General features: G+C 38.8%; 1 protein-coding gene across 1 annotated transcript in view; it reads left to right on the forward strand.

Annotated features, from left to right (window-relative positions):
* Positions 1-14,548, forward strand: part of LOC149075777 (nephrin-like) — a 154,345-nt gene that overhangs the window by 59,824 nt on the left and 79,973 nt on the right. The window lies entirely within an intron of this gene.

The raw sequence follows: 14,548 nt of genomic DNA on the forward strand, positions 1-14,548 counted from the left end.
TTTTTGAGATATTTAGTCTTGAAGTAATATGTAGATAACAAAGTCAGTGCATATTTTTCAAATTCAATAAAGTTTTATTTTCAAACAGTTAAACTGTGTGTGGGCTTATTTCATTGGTGTTCAGAATAAACCTGATTCTGTAGAATGTGCTAAAACTAAATTTACGATTTTTTTGCGCTTGCACCACTTGTATTCTGAACGGGTCTGAAAAACACACACATACACAAAATCAATTTTACATACATATATACAGGCCCGTTGCCAGAAATGCCGTTCGGGGGACACTTTCATTTCGAGGGGGGGGGGGCAAAGTGATTGAACAATAGATTTGGCCATCTTTTCTCTTTTTTCGGTCATTTTTTCACATATCGGGGGAGAACCAGACCCCCAAGTCCCCCCGCTTCGGCCTTGCATATATATATATATATATATATATAATATATTATGAAGAGGCGAAAAAATCAGAAGGAATTGAAAAATTAGGAAAAATTGGAAAATATGGATCAATGAGGAGGTCGTTTTCAAGGGGAACCCCCCCCCCCCCCCCATTGCTCCAAACTACAAAAATGTTTCAAATGATGGTAAGCCTAATAGGCAGAAAATTACCATCAGTTCCCCATAATAGGGGGGTTGCCTATTCATAAAGACCAACTCTTGTCCGCTGACCATTAATTGAGAAAAGCTATTTCAGACTAAACTTTGCCGATTTGAAAGAATAATCTCAGAGTTCTTATAAAGTAATCATACAACTTTTTGAGTAGCAATGCCTTCACTTAGATCACCGCTTCACAATCTGGGCGGAGTATGATATCACCTATTGGGAATGGGACCAAAAATGTACTAAGATGGAATGGAGACGGGGTAAAACTTAACGTACAACACATGTGATCTAATAACAACAAGTAGCTGGAATACATTTTTTTGATAATCCGTATTGAGCAACTTGTAAATACGCCAATGTAGATGTTATCCGTATTGAGCATCCTTTAAACACATCAATTTAGATATTGTCCAAAATGGACATCTGGTTCGATTCCTACCAGTGCGACAGTGGTGGTCGGCTGAAGTTAGTTTTCTGTGGTTCTCAACTTCGAGGCAAGAATATGAGCCGATCTCCTCGTTAAAATGTCTTGCCGCAGAGAGCAACAACGGTAAAATTATTCCACCATTACATTAACTCATATTTCGAAAAATAGATGGCAGATAACAGTTCTACAAAAACCATACACAGAAACAAACTTTACGTAGGTCTACAACACCTACACACCGCAGCACCCACAACACCGCAAATTCCATCATGCAGGTTCCGCAGAGAAATATGGACGATGTCCATGTGTTGTTTAGTAACACAGGGTGGGGAAAAAGTCCGTAGAAACTTTAAAAATGAATAAAAACCGGAAAAATAACCGAGATAGAAAACGGTTTGCAGGGTTAGCATCGCTAGGCAACGGAAATTTTTTTAAGACAAGAGAAAAAGAACTCAAAAAACAGCCGATAGGTGGCACTGCTACAAAATACTTCGGTGGAAATATGCAAATAAAAAGGTTATGAGAACTTGTGCTCCAAATCCACAATCAGTTCACCGTTGTAAACCGTGTATGTGGACTTGCTGCACTTTGTCGTTGCTAGATTTGTGACTCGCCTGAAACGTGTTATCCCCTGTGGTGGTGGTGTTCATGTGGAACATATACTGCTATACTAAACGATTTGGAGGCATTCGGTTCGTTATTAGCGTATCTTTTATTTGACTTGCATACGTCAGCGCCACCTATCGGCTGTTTTTTGATTTATTTTTTTTACTTTCTCAAAAAAATTCCCGTGACCTAGCGATGCTAACCGTGCAAATCGTATTTTATTTCGGTTATTTTTCCGGTTTTTATGAATTTTTAAAATTTTTACGGACTCTTTGCCCACTCTGTAGTAGTTATATAGACATCTAAACACATCATTAACACATTATAGGCCAGTTCTTTAAGGAAAAATTCACTATCACACCGACTACGCATGAGTATGAAAACAAAAATTTCAACTCGTGACCGGTGAACAATGTGCTAACTTTCCCGTGCTGCATAATTTTGTTTTAGTAGGATAATGATAAACATCAGAAGCTACAATACGAGTTTATCAAAACGCCTATAGAACTTTCTGTACGACCTAATTAACATGGCAGTGTTTCTCACCGTAATTATATCCCAAAGGGTTGCACTAGCGCGCTGTACGTTAAAAAAAAGAACTTAATTTTGTTAAGGTAATTCAATTTTTGGTTTAAATTCCAGCTTTCTTTAAAAACGTGCGTCAGGCGATTAAAAGAAGATATACAAACATAATGCATACTCTTGTTATCCAGATAGCTTGGGGTGAAAAAAAAAATTCCGCTTTAATCGTAAGTGGTTTGCGTTGCTGAAAGAAGAAGAATTGAATGTTTCTGACAGAAAAGCAATAACTTGGTTGGTTGTGGATCTAAGAAAAGAGAAAGTGGATGGATGAAGCCTGAGAGAGATACGCGAGAGATTCTCATTCTTTTCCTTTTTTTTTACTTTGGATGGGAATTCTCTTTTCTCTTTGCTTCCAACTCTCATTTGATCAGTTGATGACTTTCGAGGAAATGCATTGTCTGTCGACGCCCTTGGCTCATTTACTTCATTCCGCCGTCCACTCATTACTCTTTTGCCGCGGTTATTACTCCACCATACGTCTTCTCGAGATGAGTCAGTGTTTCTCTGCAGCCGAATACTTTCCAAATACCCATACACTTTCTCCTCTACCTACTTCTTCTCACACACACTTCCTTTTCTTTTTTTTATTTCCCCCTCTGGGTTTGCTATTAGTATTCTATTATCTCTGTCTTTTATAAATTGCCAGGAACTGCAATATCCCGAACGTTAAGACTCAAGTTTTGGCTCTTGGTGCTGATAGAAATTCCCCTTGTTTCAAATTCACCTTCATCGCAAGAAACTTTTTGTGCTATTCAACATATGTAGCACAGTATTAAAAATACTCCTAATTAATGAATCAGGGAAAGTGAAAATGATGTAGTGGAGAACCGTGAAGTGTTAAATAAAATTTGGATCAGCGTGTTACGTAGTCCCTTATCATTACAATGTCCAGTCACTTGGAGATATAACGTAACCTAAAGGAAGAAAATGACAGTCCTCTATAGCTCAATGGTATAACACTCACCCGAACTGCAAGAGATTGGTGGTTCCGTTACCCACAGAGGCCCTTGGCTCATTTGCTTCATTTCGCCGTGACTTACTTCACTCTATCATACGTCTTCTCGAGATTTGTCAGCGTTTTTCTGCAGCCGAATACTTTCCAAATACCCGTACACATTCTGTGTTATCTACTTCTTTCCGCTGTTTCGTTCTTTGTTTATTTCATTTTTTTAAGCTGGATTTGCTATTTGTATTTTGTTATCTCCGTCTTTCCGTCTTTTATAAATGGCGAGGAATTCCAATACCCCCAACGTTAAGATGCAAGTATGAATATTGATGCTGATAGAAATTCTCCTTGTTTCAAATTCACCTGTATTGCGAGAAACGTGTAGGATATTGAACATCTGTAGTACAGTATTGAAACTACTTATAATAAATCATCATAGGGAAAAAATTCTGTGCCGGAGAACCGTGAAGTGTTAAGTATGTAATATCGGCATGTAAATAGGTAGTCTCTTATCACGATATATAGGGAAAACTGGCTGTATGAAGAGATATTGATGATTTAGGAAAAGAAAAACAAAGACTTCTGCCCTAACGGGGACTGAATCCTCGATCTATGTTACGCCACACGAGTGCTCTACCTCTAGGCTATGAAAGGAGATAGAACATTCTCTCCATGGAACGTATATATGTGCTGATACTCAATGTCTCCGTGCGATGGATGGCAACAGCATTCTTCTAATAGCTCGCTAATGACATCAAGGCCACCAGATGGCGACGTACATGTAGAGAAGGACGTCCAATCCCTTGTTGATATGATATACAGGAAAACTGACTTCATGGACAGATATTGATGTTTTAGGAAAGAAACATTAAAATTTTTTATTAACAAGTGAGAGGACGTCTTTCTGTACACATTTGTCTCATCTGGTGGTGTCGATGCCATTTGCGAGATATTAGCTGAATGTTGCCGGCGTCCATCGCACGGAGCCATTCAGCACACACATATATATATATGCTCCAAGGAGGAAAAATATCTCTATCTGCTTTCACAGCTTAGAGGTAGAACACTCTCCTCACTCCGGCATACGCGAGACCCGGGTGCGAATCCCCATGAGTGCAGAAATGAATTTTCCTTTCCAAAAACATCAATTTTTCATACCGCCAGTTTTCTGTATATATCATATTAACAAGGGAGAGGCGTCTTTCTCTACATCAGCGGTTCTCAACCTTTCTGACTCGCGGAGCACTCTGTCGCAAAATTTTCTTATGACAGGGCCCCGTAGGCTTATATTTTTATTTATTCATCAAAGTTAGTTATTTGCTTTTTTATTCAAAAATATCATTTGTTTTTCAAATTTATTGTTTTTTTTATTATTTTCCTCGAGCGGCCTCGGAGCCCCAAGGGCCCCGTGTGCACTAATGGTCTATGAAAACTTTCAGTTGGTTGCGTTATATCTTGAAGAGGCTCGACATTGCAACGATAAGGGATTATGTTTTATGAAAGGATCGAAGTTTTAGACGCTAAGACTTAGGTGAAAAAAGTCCATATTCATATGCGTGTCATTACACATTATTTACGAGACATATTTCTATACAGGATGATTCTAAATTCATGGAGACAACGGTTTTTGTCATAGAATGTGTGGCCGAATCGTAATAGCAAAGGCGGTAGAGGATGTTTTTAGAGAGTGCCCAACAGCACTTCACCAAAAGCAAATTTCGTACTTTTCTGACGGATTTGCTGCAATAAGTGCAATCAACAATTCGAGGTTGCAAGGTATTGTAATGTGGTAGACCGCCTTATGATACGACCTGGGAAACTCCAAATGCTACCACAAGTCTACTACCACCGCTTGGTTGGCTGTTTGGCGCAATGACCAATTTTACCTTGATGGCATTTGCATCTAAAAAAATAAATAAATAAAACTCCAATCCAAATCGAAGGTACATATGCACACTCGAATTGTTGATAGCACATATCGGAACAAATCCGTTTCGGCATTTTCTTTTGGTGAAATGTTGTTGTGCAATCCCTAAAAACACTTCTACCGCCTTTTCTACTGCGATTCGACAGCACAATCTATGACCAAAAATGCTTGTATAGGTGTCTTATATCCCCTCTCAAAGTTTGTCCCCATGAGTTCAGAATAACCCTGTATAACCAGAATAGAATAGTTTCCAACTTGGATTAGCCTTGTGTTTTACGAACTGGATCTCATTTTCATGGCATTCTTAATCAGGTTTTTCTCACTTTGTCTTTGAGTTTCAACCAGGCTCAAAATAACATTGGGATTTTTTTTTTCTTCAATTTAGTAGGGAAAGTATCAATGTAACAGTTAAATATATTATGCTAAGCTGCATTCTATATCTAGTACCTAAAAGCTCAATCCCTCCGGAGTTGACAATAACCCCTGTCTTTTCTCAAACTTTTACGATTTCATTGTTATACCAAAATATTTTACAGACAACAAAAGAAAACTTAAGTGTGAATAGTAAAACTATAAACTTTCGCAGCATACAATTGAAATGCACGCACAGAACGCGTTGAATTAAGAAAGTTCATAATTGCATAGTTAAGAAGTTGGCACCGAAACTGCGGAAATTCTGAACGAAAACGGCCACAAATATCGTCAAGAAGATGGTTGTTCTCTTTGAATTCCCGAAATATCTGTTAACGACCAAACCAACGTGAACTCTACCGAGCAGTAAGTGCAATTGGAAATTTTCTTCCAGATCCTTTGCCAGGCCCCTACGAAGATACAAATACAAATGTGGCAACGCGAAGAAGCCTCGGGGAGAATAAGTAATCACCACGTACATTACTTCAAAAAAAAAATTCTTTCAAAGCAGAAACCCCAAACGATCGTGTGGTGTTTGAGAAATCGACGAAGAGTTCTTGAATTCTTAATGGCCATTGTCTCTGGGTAGAAACTCACATAATTCTGACTTCAAGAATGAGTGGAACGAATGTTTCCCCCTGAACATAATGCTCTTCCTTCTGTAATGAAATGCTTGGCAATTAATTCGGAGGTGGGGCCGGGCGGTAAACTCCAGTCGGAATTCATTCGGTCTTTTCCCTTTCGGCTCCCACTCAGTCTCGTACGTACCCTCGTGAATTCATTATTTCGAGTGGGAAAATGTTTTAGTTCAAAACGGTGATTTCCCTAGAGAAGGGTTTGAGTATTACCGTGCATGTCATTTCGAGTATAAAGTTACGTTATGGAATGTCCTTGCGCATCATCTTGGCTTAACCAAACATATCTAGATTCATGCAACAGATTCGCAAACACACGCACAAAGATACCCACTTAATGGAAAGAGACGGTAGCGGACGTCGTTAATAAAAGTGGCAGTTAAGCTCTATGGATAAGGATGAATTGAAGACATTTACTTCTGAAATCTCGGCATTCCTCTTGAAGGAAAATATATAAGATTGCATTCGTTTCGTAATTATATATTTAGGTACATACTACATGATGGTTATGCATTCTTACATGTAACGAGAATTCAAAAGGATCAATAGCGAGGTGTACTGTGAGAAATTGCAGTTTCCTCATCGTTCCTGTGGAATACAGGGTGTCCTGAAAGTCCTAGTTCGGCCTTTATCTCATCAAGCCTTCGTCGTAGAGGTATGGTTCCAATTTAAAAGTACGCTCAAAATGTATTCAAAAGAATCACGTTGTACCAGTTAGTTTCTAGACAGTCCCAATGTCCTCTAACTTCTATTTGGAAAGTTTTCCCCCTGTCTTACCTGACATCAACCGAAAGAATTACGCGTTCCTGAGTGAAATATTCAGTGAGATATTTTCAAATATCCGAGAAAAGGTGGGAAAGAACAACAAAAATTAACGAACAACGAATTTGTTACTTCATTTATGTTTTTTTTCAACTTTTCTCTGATTTTTAATTCAAATATCTGTGAACATTGCACTAAACGTAAGATTTTTTTATTTGTTATATATATATATATATTCTCTTTTAAAACTGGTACATAGTGATTTCTGAACACATTTTCATTTTTTTTGATTTTGAACCATACATATTATTTGAACCGTTGATAAGTTAAAAACCGAATTTAGACTTACAGGACATCCTGTATATCAATGTTCGTACGTCATGCTATTTCAGATGGGAAGACTGTCCCGAAACACCGTATATTTTATCGTCAGGTATTTTATCAATCCCTGTATATAGACGTCACCAATTATTGCATCCATGCATTCAGATGTACAGCTCCCTAAAAGCAAACCTATTGAAACCGCGAGAGTTATTGCTCCTACAAATTTAAAAAAAGTATTTCCCTCAAGAAAAGGACGCTTAAAAAGATAAAATTTTCAAGTCACATCCTCTTTCCCTGGGAATACATTTTCTTTTTTCAATCAAATTTATACACATATATTTTAAAAGTAACGACACCGGAGTGTACAGCAAAGCTTTTTAAAAAGCTAGCTCATGTCTACGCGAAAAAAAATTATCACATTCTAGTATTTCTCTTAGTCTGTTACTGGAAGTGTTTTGAAGAATACTCTCTTAAAAACACACTCCGTAAAATAAATACCAAACATATTCAGGAGTAAACTCGGTATGTATGTAAGTATACACGTGTAGCAGTAGTTGCGGCTCCCAATGTGCTCAAAGACCTCGGGGACATCATATTCCGCGATGGATAATACAATCATCTCACACACACACCCGCAAACATTCCTCGTCTCAAACATTAGAGAGGAACTGGAAGTGACTGTTCACACACACGAACACTCACCAGAGAAGAGAGAGGGAGACGCAGTTGATAACGACATTGAATATTTGATAGAAGTCCAAGAGCCCGCTCTCCCGGAGAGAGCCACGAGTTCAGCTCTAATATTCTCCTAACAAGACCTTTGTAGCCCCGAGCGGGCGACGCGTCAACCAGATATACAAAGTGAGCTGCAGCACACATGCACGCAGCTTTTCGATTTTACCTTCCAGCCTCTCCTCTGAACTATATACGGCCGAATATTTCAATTCCGTCGATAATCTGACTGCGAAACTTTCTGTGGGCGTCGTGAAATGATCAATATAGGGCTACTTCTTACGAATAAATCTCATCGAATTGACAACAGCTTCGTATCTTCGCTGATGCATCTTACACGAATTCAGAAACAAACATTAAAGAAAACAACAACAAAAAATACGTATATAAAATCAAAAAAATTGCGTAAATCGGAGATTATGCACAATCACCGGACATTTATCGTAACATATCAGGGATATATAGCAAGAGTTGTTTCGGGCTAACCGAAGTTGGTACAAGCTGACATCATACATGACGTCATTGCCTTCACAGAAACGAGTGCGCCCGCTTTACTGCCTCGTTAATTATGATAGTTTGCAATCGCTGTAATGCCCATTTTACTGTCTTATTTCCAAAACTTTCTCTAATTAACTTTTCGATTATTGTCATTATTATCTGTATAGCCATTTTTTGACTTGCTTCGTTCAACCAATTAAACTTTTCAAATAAGAAATTTTACATTTGCTTATAACTTTCGTTAAGGATATTTTTCATGGATATACACTCATGTCCATAAATTGAGGATAATGCCAGCTCCGGGAAATAAAGGTTCAGAAACAAAACAAACGTTACTTATTCATAAAGCATATTTATTAAACAAAAGATGAAGAACAAAAACGATGGTGTATGTATGATACCATTCATAAAAACTACGATTTTTGCTCCCTGGAGCAATTGCAAAAAATATCTCCTTTACGAAAACTTACTATTACATGGTTAGTATGATGGTTAATACATTGTATGTCTCCCATGCGATGAAATACAGTCCGTACAACGCCTAGGCATGCTGAGTATCAAATTATCGATCTGATCTTGGGGAAGATCACTCCACTCAGCAAGCAATGCTCTCCGAAGTTCTGGTACACATGCAGGAGGTGGTTGACGGGCTGCAACTCGTCGGCCAAGCATGTCCCACACATGCTCTATCGGATTCAAGTCAGGTGAGAATGCTGGCCAGTCCATACGGGTTATATCCTCAGATTCAAGGCATTCGTTTACGATGTTTGCTCGGTGAGGACGGGCGTCGTCATCCATAAACACAAACTCTGCGCCCATGGCACCCCTAAACAAACGTACATGGGTTTCCAGAATGATGTCCCGATAAATTTGGGTTTTCATGGTTCTGGTTTGAACATGCAGATCTGTTCTGGAACCCAGTATAATTCCACCCCAAACGAGCAATGCTGCACCACCGTAACGGTGTCATTCAATGATCTTGTCTTGGTGGTAACGGGTACCTGGCGTTCTCCGTATGAAAGTCCGACGTGAATTAGACTGCACGCTAAATCTGGACTCGTCGGAAAACATCACACAAGGCTACTGTGACGATGTCCACATTGCATGTTCTCTACTGCAGGCTAATCGCTGCCGACAGTGAGTTGCCGTGAGCGGAACACATCTGACAGGCCTGCGATCATATAGACCAATATCTCCCAAACGTCTGTACACGGTCTGCCAAATACCGGTCTTCATTCGGCGTTGTAACTCGGGGGCGACCTGTACTGTAACGTCTACTGACATTTCCGTTATCTTGGAACCGTTGCCAAAGCCTAGAGATGACACTTTGGGCAATTCCAAGTTCCTCGGATACTTCGATCTGAGTACGCCCACATTCCAGGCGGCCGATAATTCTACCACGTAAAAAATCATCCACATGCGTGCTCTGTGTCATAACTATTAGCTTATGGCACTGAGCGCCTTACAGAACTCTTGTGAACAATTTTACTTCTTTGCCACCATTCCTTATATACCCCCCTCTTACACTCTCGTCATTATGACGTACTATCGGCATCATCTGGTGGCTTCCTGAAATTTGCATATCATTCTTGCAGATGTGTGTGATAATTCTAAAGGTGAAATTTTTTACTTTAGATTTCGATTTCCGTGTGATTCTGAATTATCCTTAATTTATGGACATGAGTGTATTTAAATTCAATCACGTACGTTACTTTACTTTTATTGAGTTGATTGAGAGCCAACTTGATCATTTCAATTATCTTTTGAGTTTTCTCAGAACTTTTCAATTACCCTTTCGTTTTCATTTGAATAGGGTGTCACTTTTAAAATTGTTGACTTCGTTATCACCACCAATACACAACCACAACATGAAAACATGGGAAACCACTGGCGTGGGAGCCGGGCGGGTCTTCCTGTGGATGCTCGAGCACTTTCGGCAATTTTTAGTATGGGTCTGAGCACCCGCTGAATTGATCCAGAAATCTAAATTTCCTATTTAAAGACGAAGACGACCAAAAAACTTCCGATTCGCTATAGGAAGCAATTATATATATATATATATATACATACAAGTTTTGAACTAATAATTATTTTGAATGGTAATATCAAAACACATTATTAGACTCACTAACTATTGCTTGGATTTAATGAATTTCTTAACTTATAAAGTTAAAAAACAAACATTATAAAAATACCACGTGGTCATACCTGTAACACTAAAATAACATTCTAACTAGAAATCTATCATTTAAAATAGTGAAATAAGCAGCTGAAATGTAAACTAAGATACGTCTAGAAAGCACGTTTTGTATGCTGATGTCGTCTGCTGAAAAAAAAAAGTATCAGGGCCGTGACGTAACGCAGCATCCACCACCCACTGAGCCAAGGCGGTGATCGTGACTTCAAAGGGATGAGACAGCCCTTGGTAACATATACCCTACGAAACAGCGGTAGAGTACGCCCTGAGCAAGGTGAATGTCCGGAACTGTGCTCTGACCGATCGTGCACACGTCGATGACTAGCAAATAATATGGATGGGGCGCCATAAGTTGCAGACAAATGCACATGCCCAATGAGGTGGCTGAGAAAAACATGCCTGTAACAAATATGGATGTCATATATTTCAAAAATACAGCAACCAATTACACTAATGTCCATAAATTAAGGATAATTCAGAATCACACGGAAATCGAAATCTACAGTAAAAATTTCACCTGTAGAATTATTACACACATCTGCAAGAATGATATGCAAATTTCAGGAAGCCACCAGATGATGCCGATAGTACGTCACAATGACGAGAGTGTAAGAGGGAGGTATATAAGGAATGGTGGCAACGAAGTAAAATTGTTCACAAGAGTTCTGTAAGGCGCTCAGTGCCATAAGCGAATAGTTATGACACAGAGGACGCATGTGGATGATTTTTTACGTGGTAGAATTATCGACCGCCTGGAATGTGGGCGTACTCAGATCGAAGAATCCGAGGAACTTGGAATTGCCCAATGTGTCATCTCTAGGCTTTGGCAACGGTTCCAAGATAACGGAAATGTCAGTAGACGTTACAGTACAGGTCGCCCCCGAGTTACAACGCCGAATGAAGACCGGTATTTGGCAGACCGTGTACAGAATGAAGACCGTGTACAGACGTTTGGGAGATATTGGTCTATATGATCGCAGGCCTGTCAGATGTGTTCCGCTCACGGCAACTCACTGTCGGCAGCGATTAGCCTGGAGTAGAGAACATGCAATGTGGACATCGTCACAGTGGGCTTGTGTGATGTTTTCCGACGAGTCCAGGTTTAGCTTGCAGTCTGATTCGCGTCGGACTTTCATATGGAGAACGCCAGGTACCCGTTACCACCAAGACAACATCATTGAACGACACCGTTAAGGTGGTGCAGCATTGCTCGTTTGGGGTGGAATTATACTGGGTTCCAGAACAGATCTGCATGTTCAAACCGGAACCATGAAAGCCCAAATTTATCGGGACATCATTCTGGAACAACATGTACGTTTGTTTAGGGGTGCCATGGGCGCAGAATTTGTATTTGTGGATGACAACGCCCGTCCTCACCGAGCAAATATCGTAAAGGGATGCCTTGAATTTGAGGATATAACCCGTATGGAATGGCCAGCATTATCACCTGACTTGAATCCGATAGAGCATGTGTGTATCGGAACTTCGGAGAGTATTGCTTGCTGAGTGGAGTGATCTTCCCCAAGATCAGATCAATAATTTGATACTCAGCATGCCTAGGCGTTGTACGGACTGTATTTCATCGCATGGGAGACATATAATGTATTAACTATCATACCAACCATGTAATAGAAAGTTTTTGTAAAGGATATATTTTTTACAATTGCTCCAGGGAGCAAAAATCTTAGTTTTGCGTTTTGAATGGTATCATACATGCACCATCGTTTTTGTTCTTTATCTTTTGTTTAATAAATGGGCTTTATGAATAAGTAACGTTTGTTTTGTTTCTGAACCTTTATTTGCAGGAGCTGGCATTAGCCTTAATTTATGAACATGAGTGTGAAAATACAATTAAAAACAATATATATAGATGATAAAATACTATACACTGCCCATAAAGAATAACACCTTGCGAGATATAGCGTAAAACAATTTTGTTGCGAATGTGGACAGTGAGCCTGGTGGAGCCCAGACTAGAAGAGGCATCGAAATCAGTGATCACCATCAGATTTATCTCAACGAGATCTACCCGCAACCTTCGAAAACACACTGATACAGTCTGCGTACTTTCTGAGATATGATCGTTTAAAATATAATTTTAAGAAATTTGTTGAGGATGCATTCGTTTTTTTTCCAGGTGATTCAAAAGGCGTATTCGCGTAAAGTGATATCATCAGGAAATGTTCGCGGTCTATGCAACAGCCAATCAACGCCAGAGCACAGTGATCAATCCAGAATGACAGTTCCCCTCGAGTAGAAGCGGTATAAATAGTGTACGAGATCTGAAATAAATCACATTTTGCCACTGTTTCAACACAGAAAAATATTCTGATCATGCAGAACCACTGAGATTAAAGAAATATTGAGTAACCACTCAAACGCACAACGACCATTTGAGCCCAGAAAACTATTTTCCATTCTTTAAAAATGTTAGGCATGAAAAGAGTTTGAATTAATAACCTTCTTTCATGCCGAACTGCAGTGAATCTTAAGTATATGTACGAGAAGTAACTAACAATCCATGTTCAAATAGGTTCACTTTTAAACAACAGTTGTTTTATTAAAGAAATTTGCAAAGTTAATGTTAACACGAGTTCAATTTTTCCAGAAAAATTCGATGTCGGAGAGATAAAATTTTTCTTTTAGGTGGGGTATTCTGTTCAACTGAAAACAAACCAACCTATTTTAACCGATCGCAATAACAATAATAGATAAGCGGCAGCGTATCTCCGAAGTAATTCAAAGATTGGTCGTTTCAGAAAGAATGGTAAATGAAAATTTTCAAGTTTGTGTTTACTCACCTTATTCCTTTTGGCGGGTGCTCACTAATTGCCTCCGGGAAAAGACAAGTGATCAGCATTTAAGTGAGTAAGTGAGTGCATCCACTTCTAAACTACTGACAATAAGCCATTAATGCAGTAAACAGAAAATTCGAGAACGACTCTCTTCCGCGGTAGTTCTGTAGAAGAGACACGTTCGAGAGAGAAATGCCACCGCAACACATCTCGGGATTATTCAAAGAAATACGCTCTTCTTCGCGTTGTACAGTTTAAGACATTTTCTCGTAACGGTCAAATGATTACTTCGGGGTAAAATATCCCAGAAAATTACACCGAAAGCTCGTCAAATCCTTAATGGCACCTCGTCGTTGCGAATACGTCCACTACAACTTGCCGCATCTATAAAGACGTTCGTAGAATTTAATGTCGTTTCATAATCAATGACTTCAGCTATTAATTCCTTTAGTGCTCCGATGTTATCTTGGAATTTGGGAACGGAAGGCATGTTATTTCTAATGTAAATTAGATTAACGAGAAATTTCCTGTAAATGATGACGTTTCTGACATGATACGACGTGCATTTCAGAAGCTAGATTTAAACCTGTCATATCTTTATTAATGTAATTAGACATACTGACATTTTTAATGTTATACACGCTGTCGCATATTGTCTGCACAACGAATATCTATGTAACTGTTGATTTTGGAAGAAATATGCTTCTAATTACAAAAAAAAACTTCAGACGGCCCAAGTTTACTAATAATGTCTTAAGTTTCCCAAGGGTCATATACACATGGGAATAATTTTTTTACGTATACCCTGTGCTAAAACTTCCAATTGGTGAAATATAAATGCCTTTTTTGAGAAGTAATTGTTAAAAAAGTTATATTTTTTTAAATGCAGTATTAATTATGTATTTTTTGAATTTGACATCAACGAATTGTGATTATGAATTCAGCGGAATACCCTGATGATGAATAGAGTGTTGATCATTTTTCTTTTGATGAATTTGGTGTCGATGAATTTTCTTTTGATTTCGACTTTGGCACTAATGAATTTCTATTGATAATAAATTTAGCACTAACTAACTAACTAACCGTATGATGGTTCGGTCCATAT

This window comes from Pholcus phalangioides, unplaced genomic scaffold (assembly GCF_987345545.1).
Source record: "Pholcus phalangioides strain wild (caught in Gottingen) unplaced genomic scaffold, Ppha-v1.0 ptg000015l_1, whole genome shotgun sequence".
In the NCBI taxonomy this organism is placed as follows: domain Eukaryota; kingdom Metazoa; phylum Arthropoda; class Arachnida; order Araneae; family Pholcidae; genus Pholcus; species Pholcus phalangioides.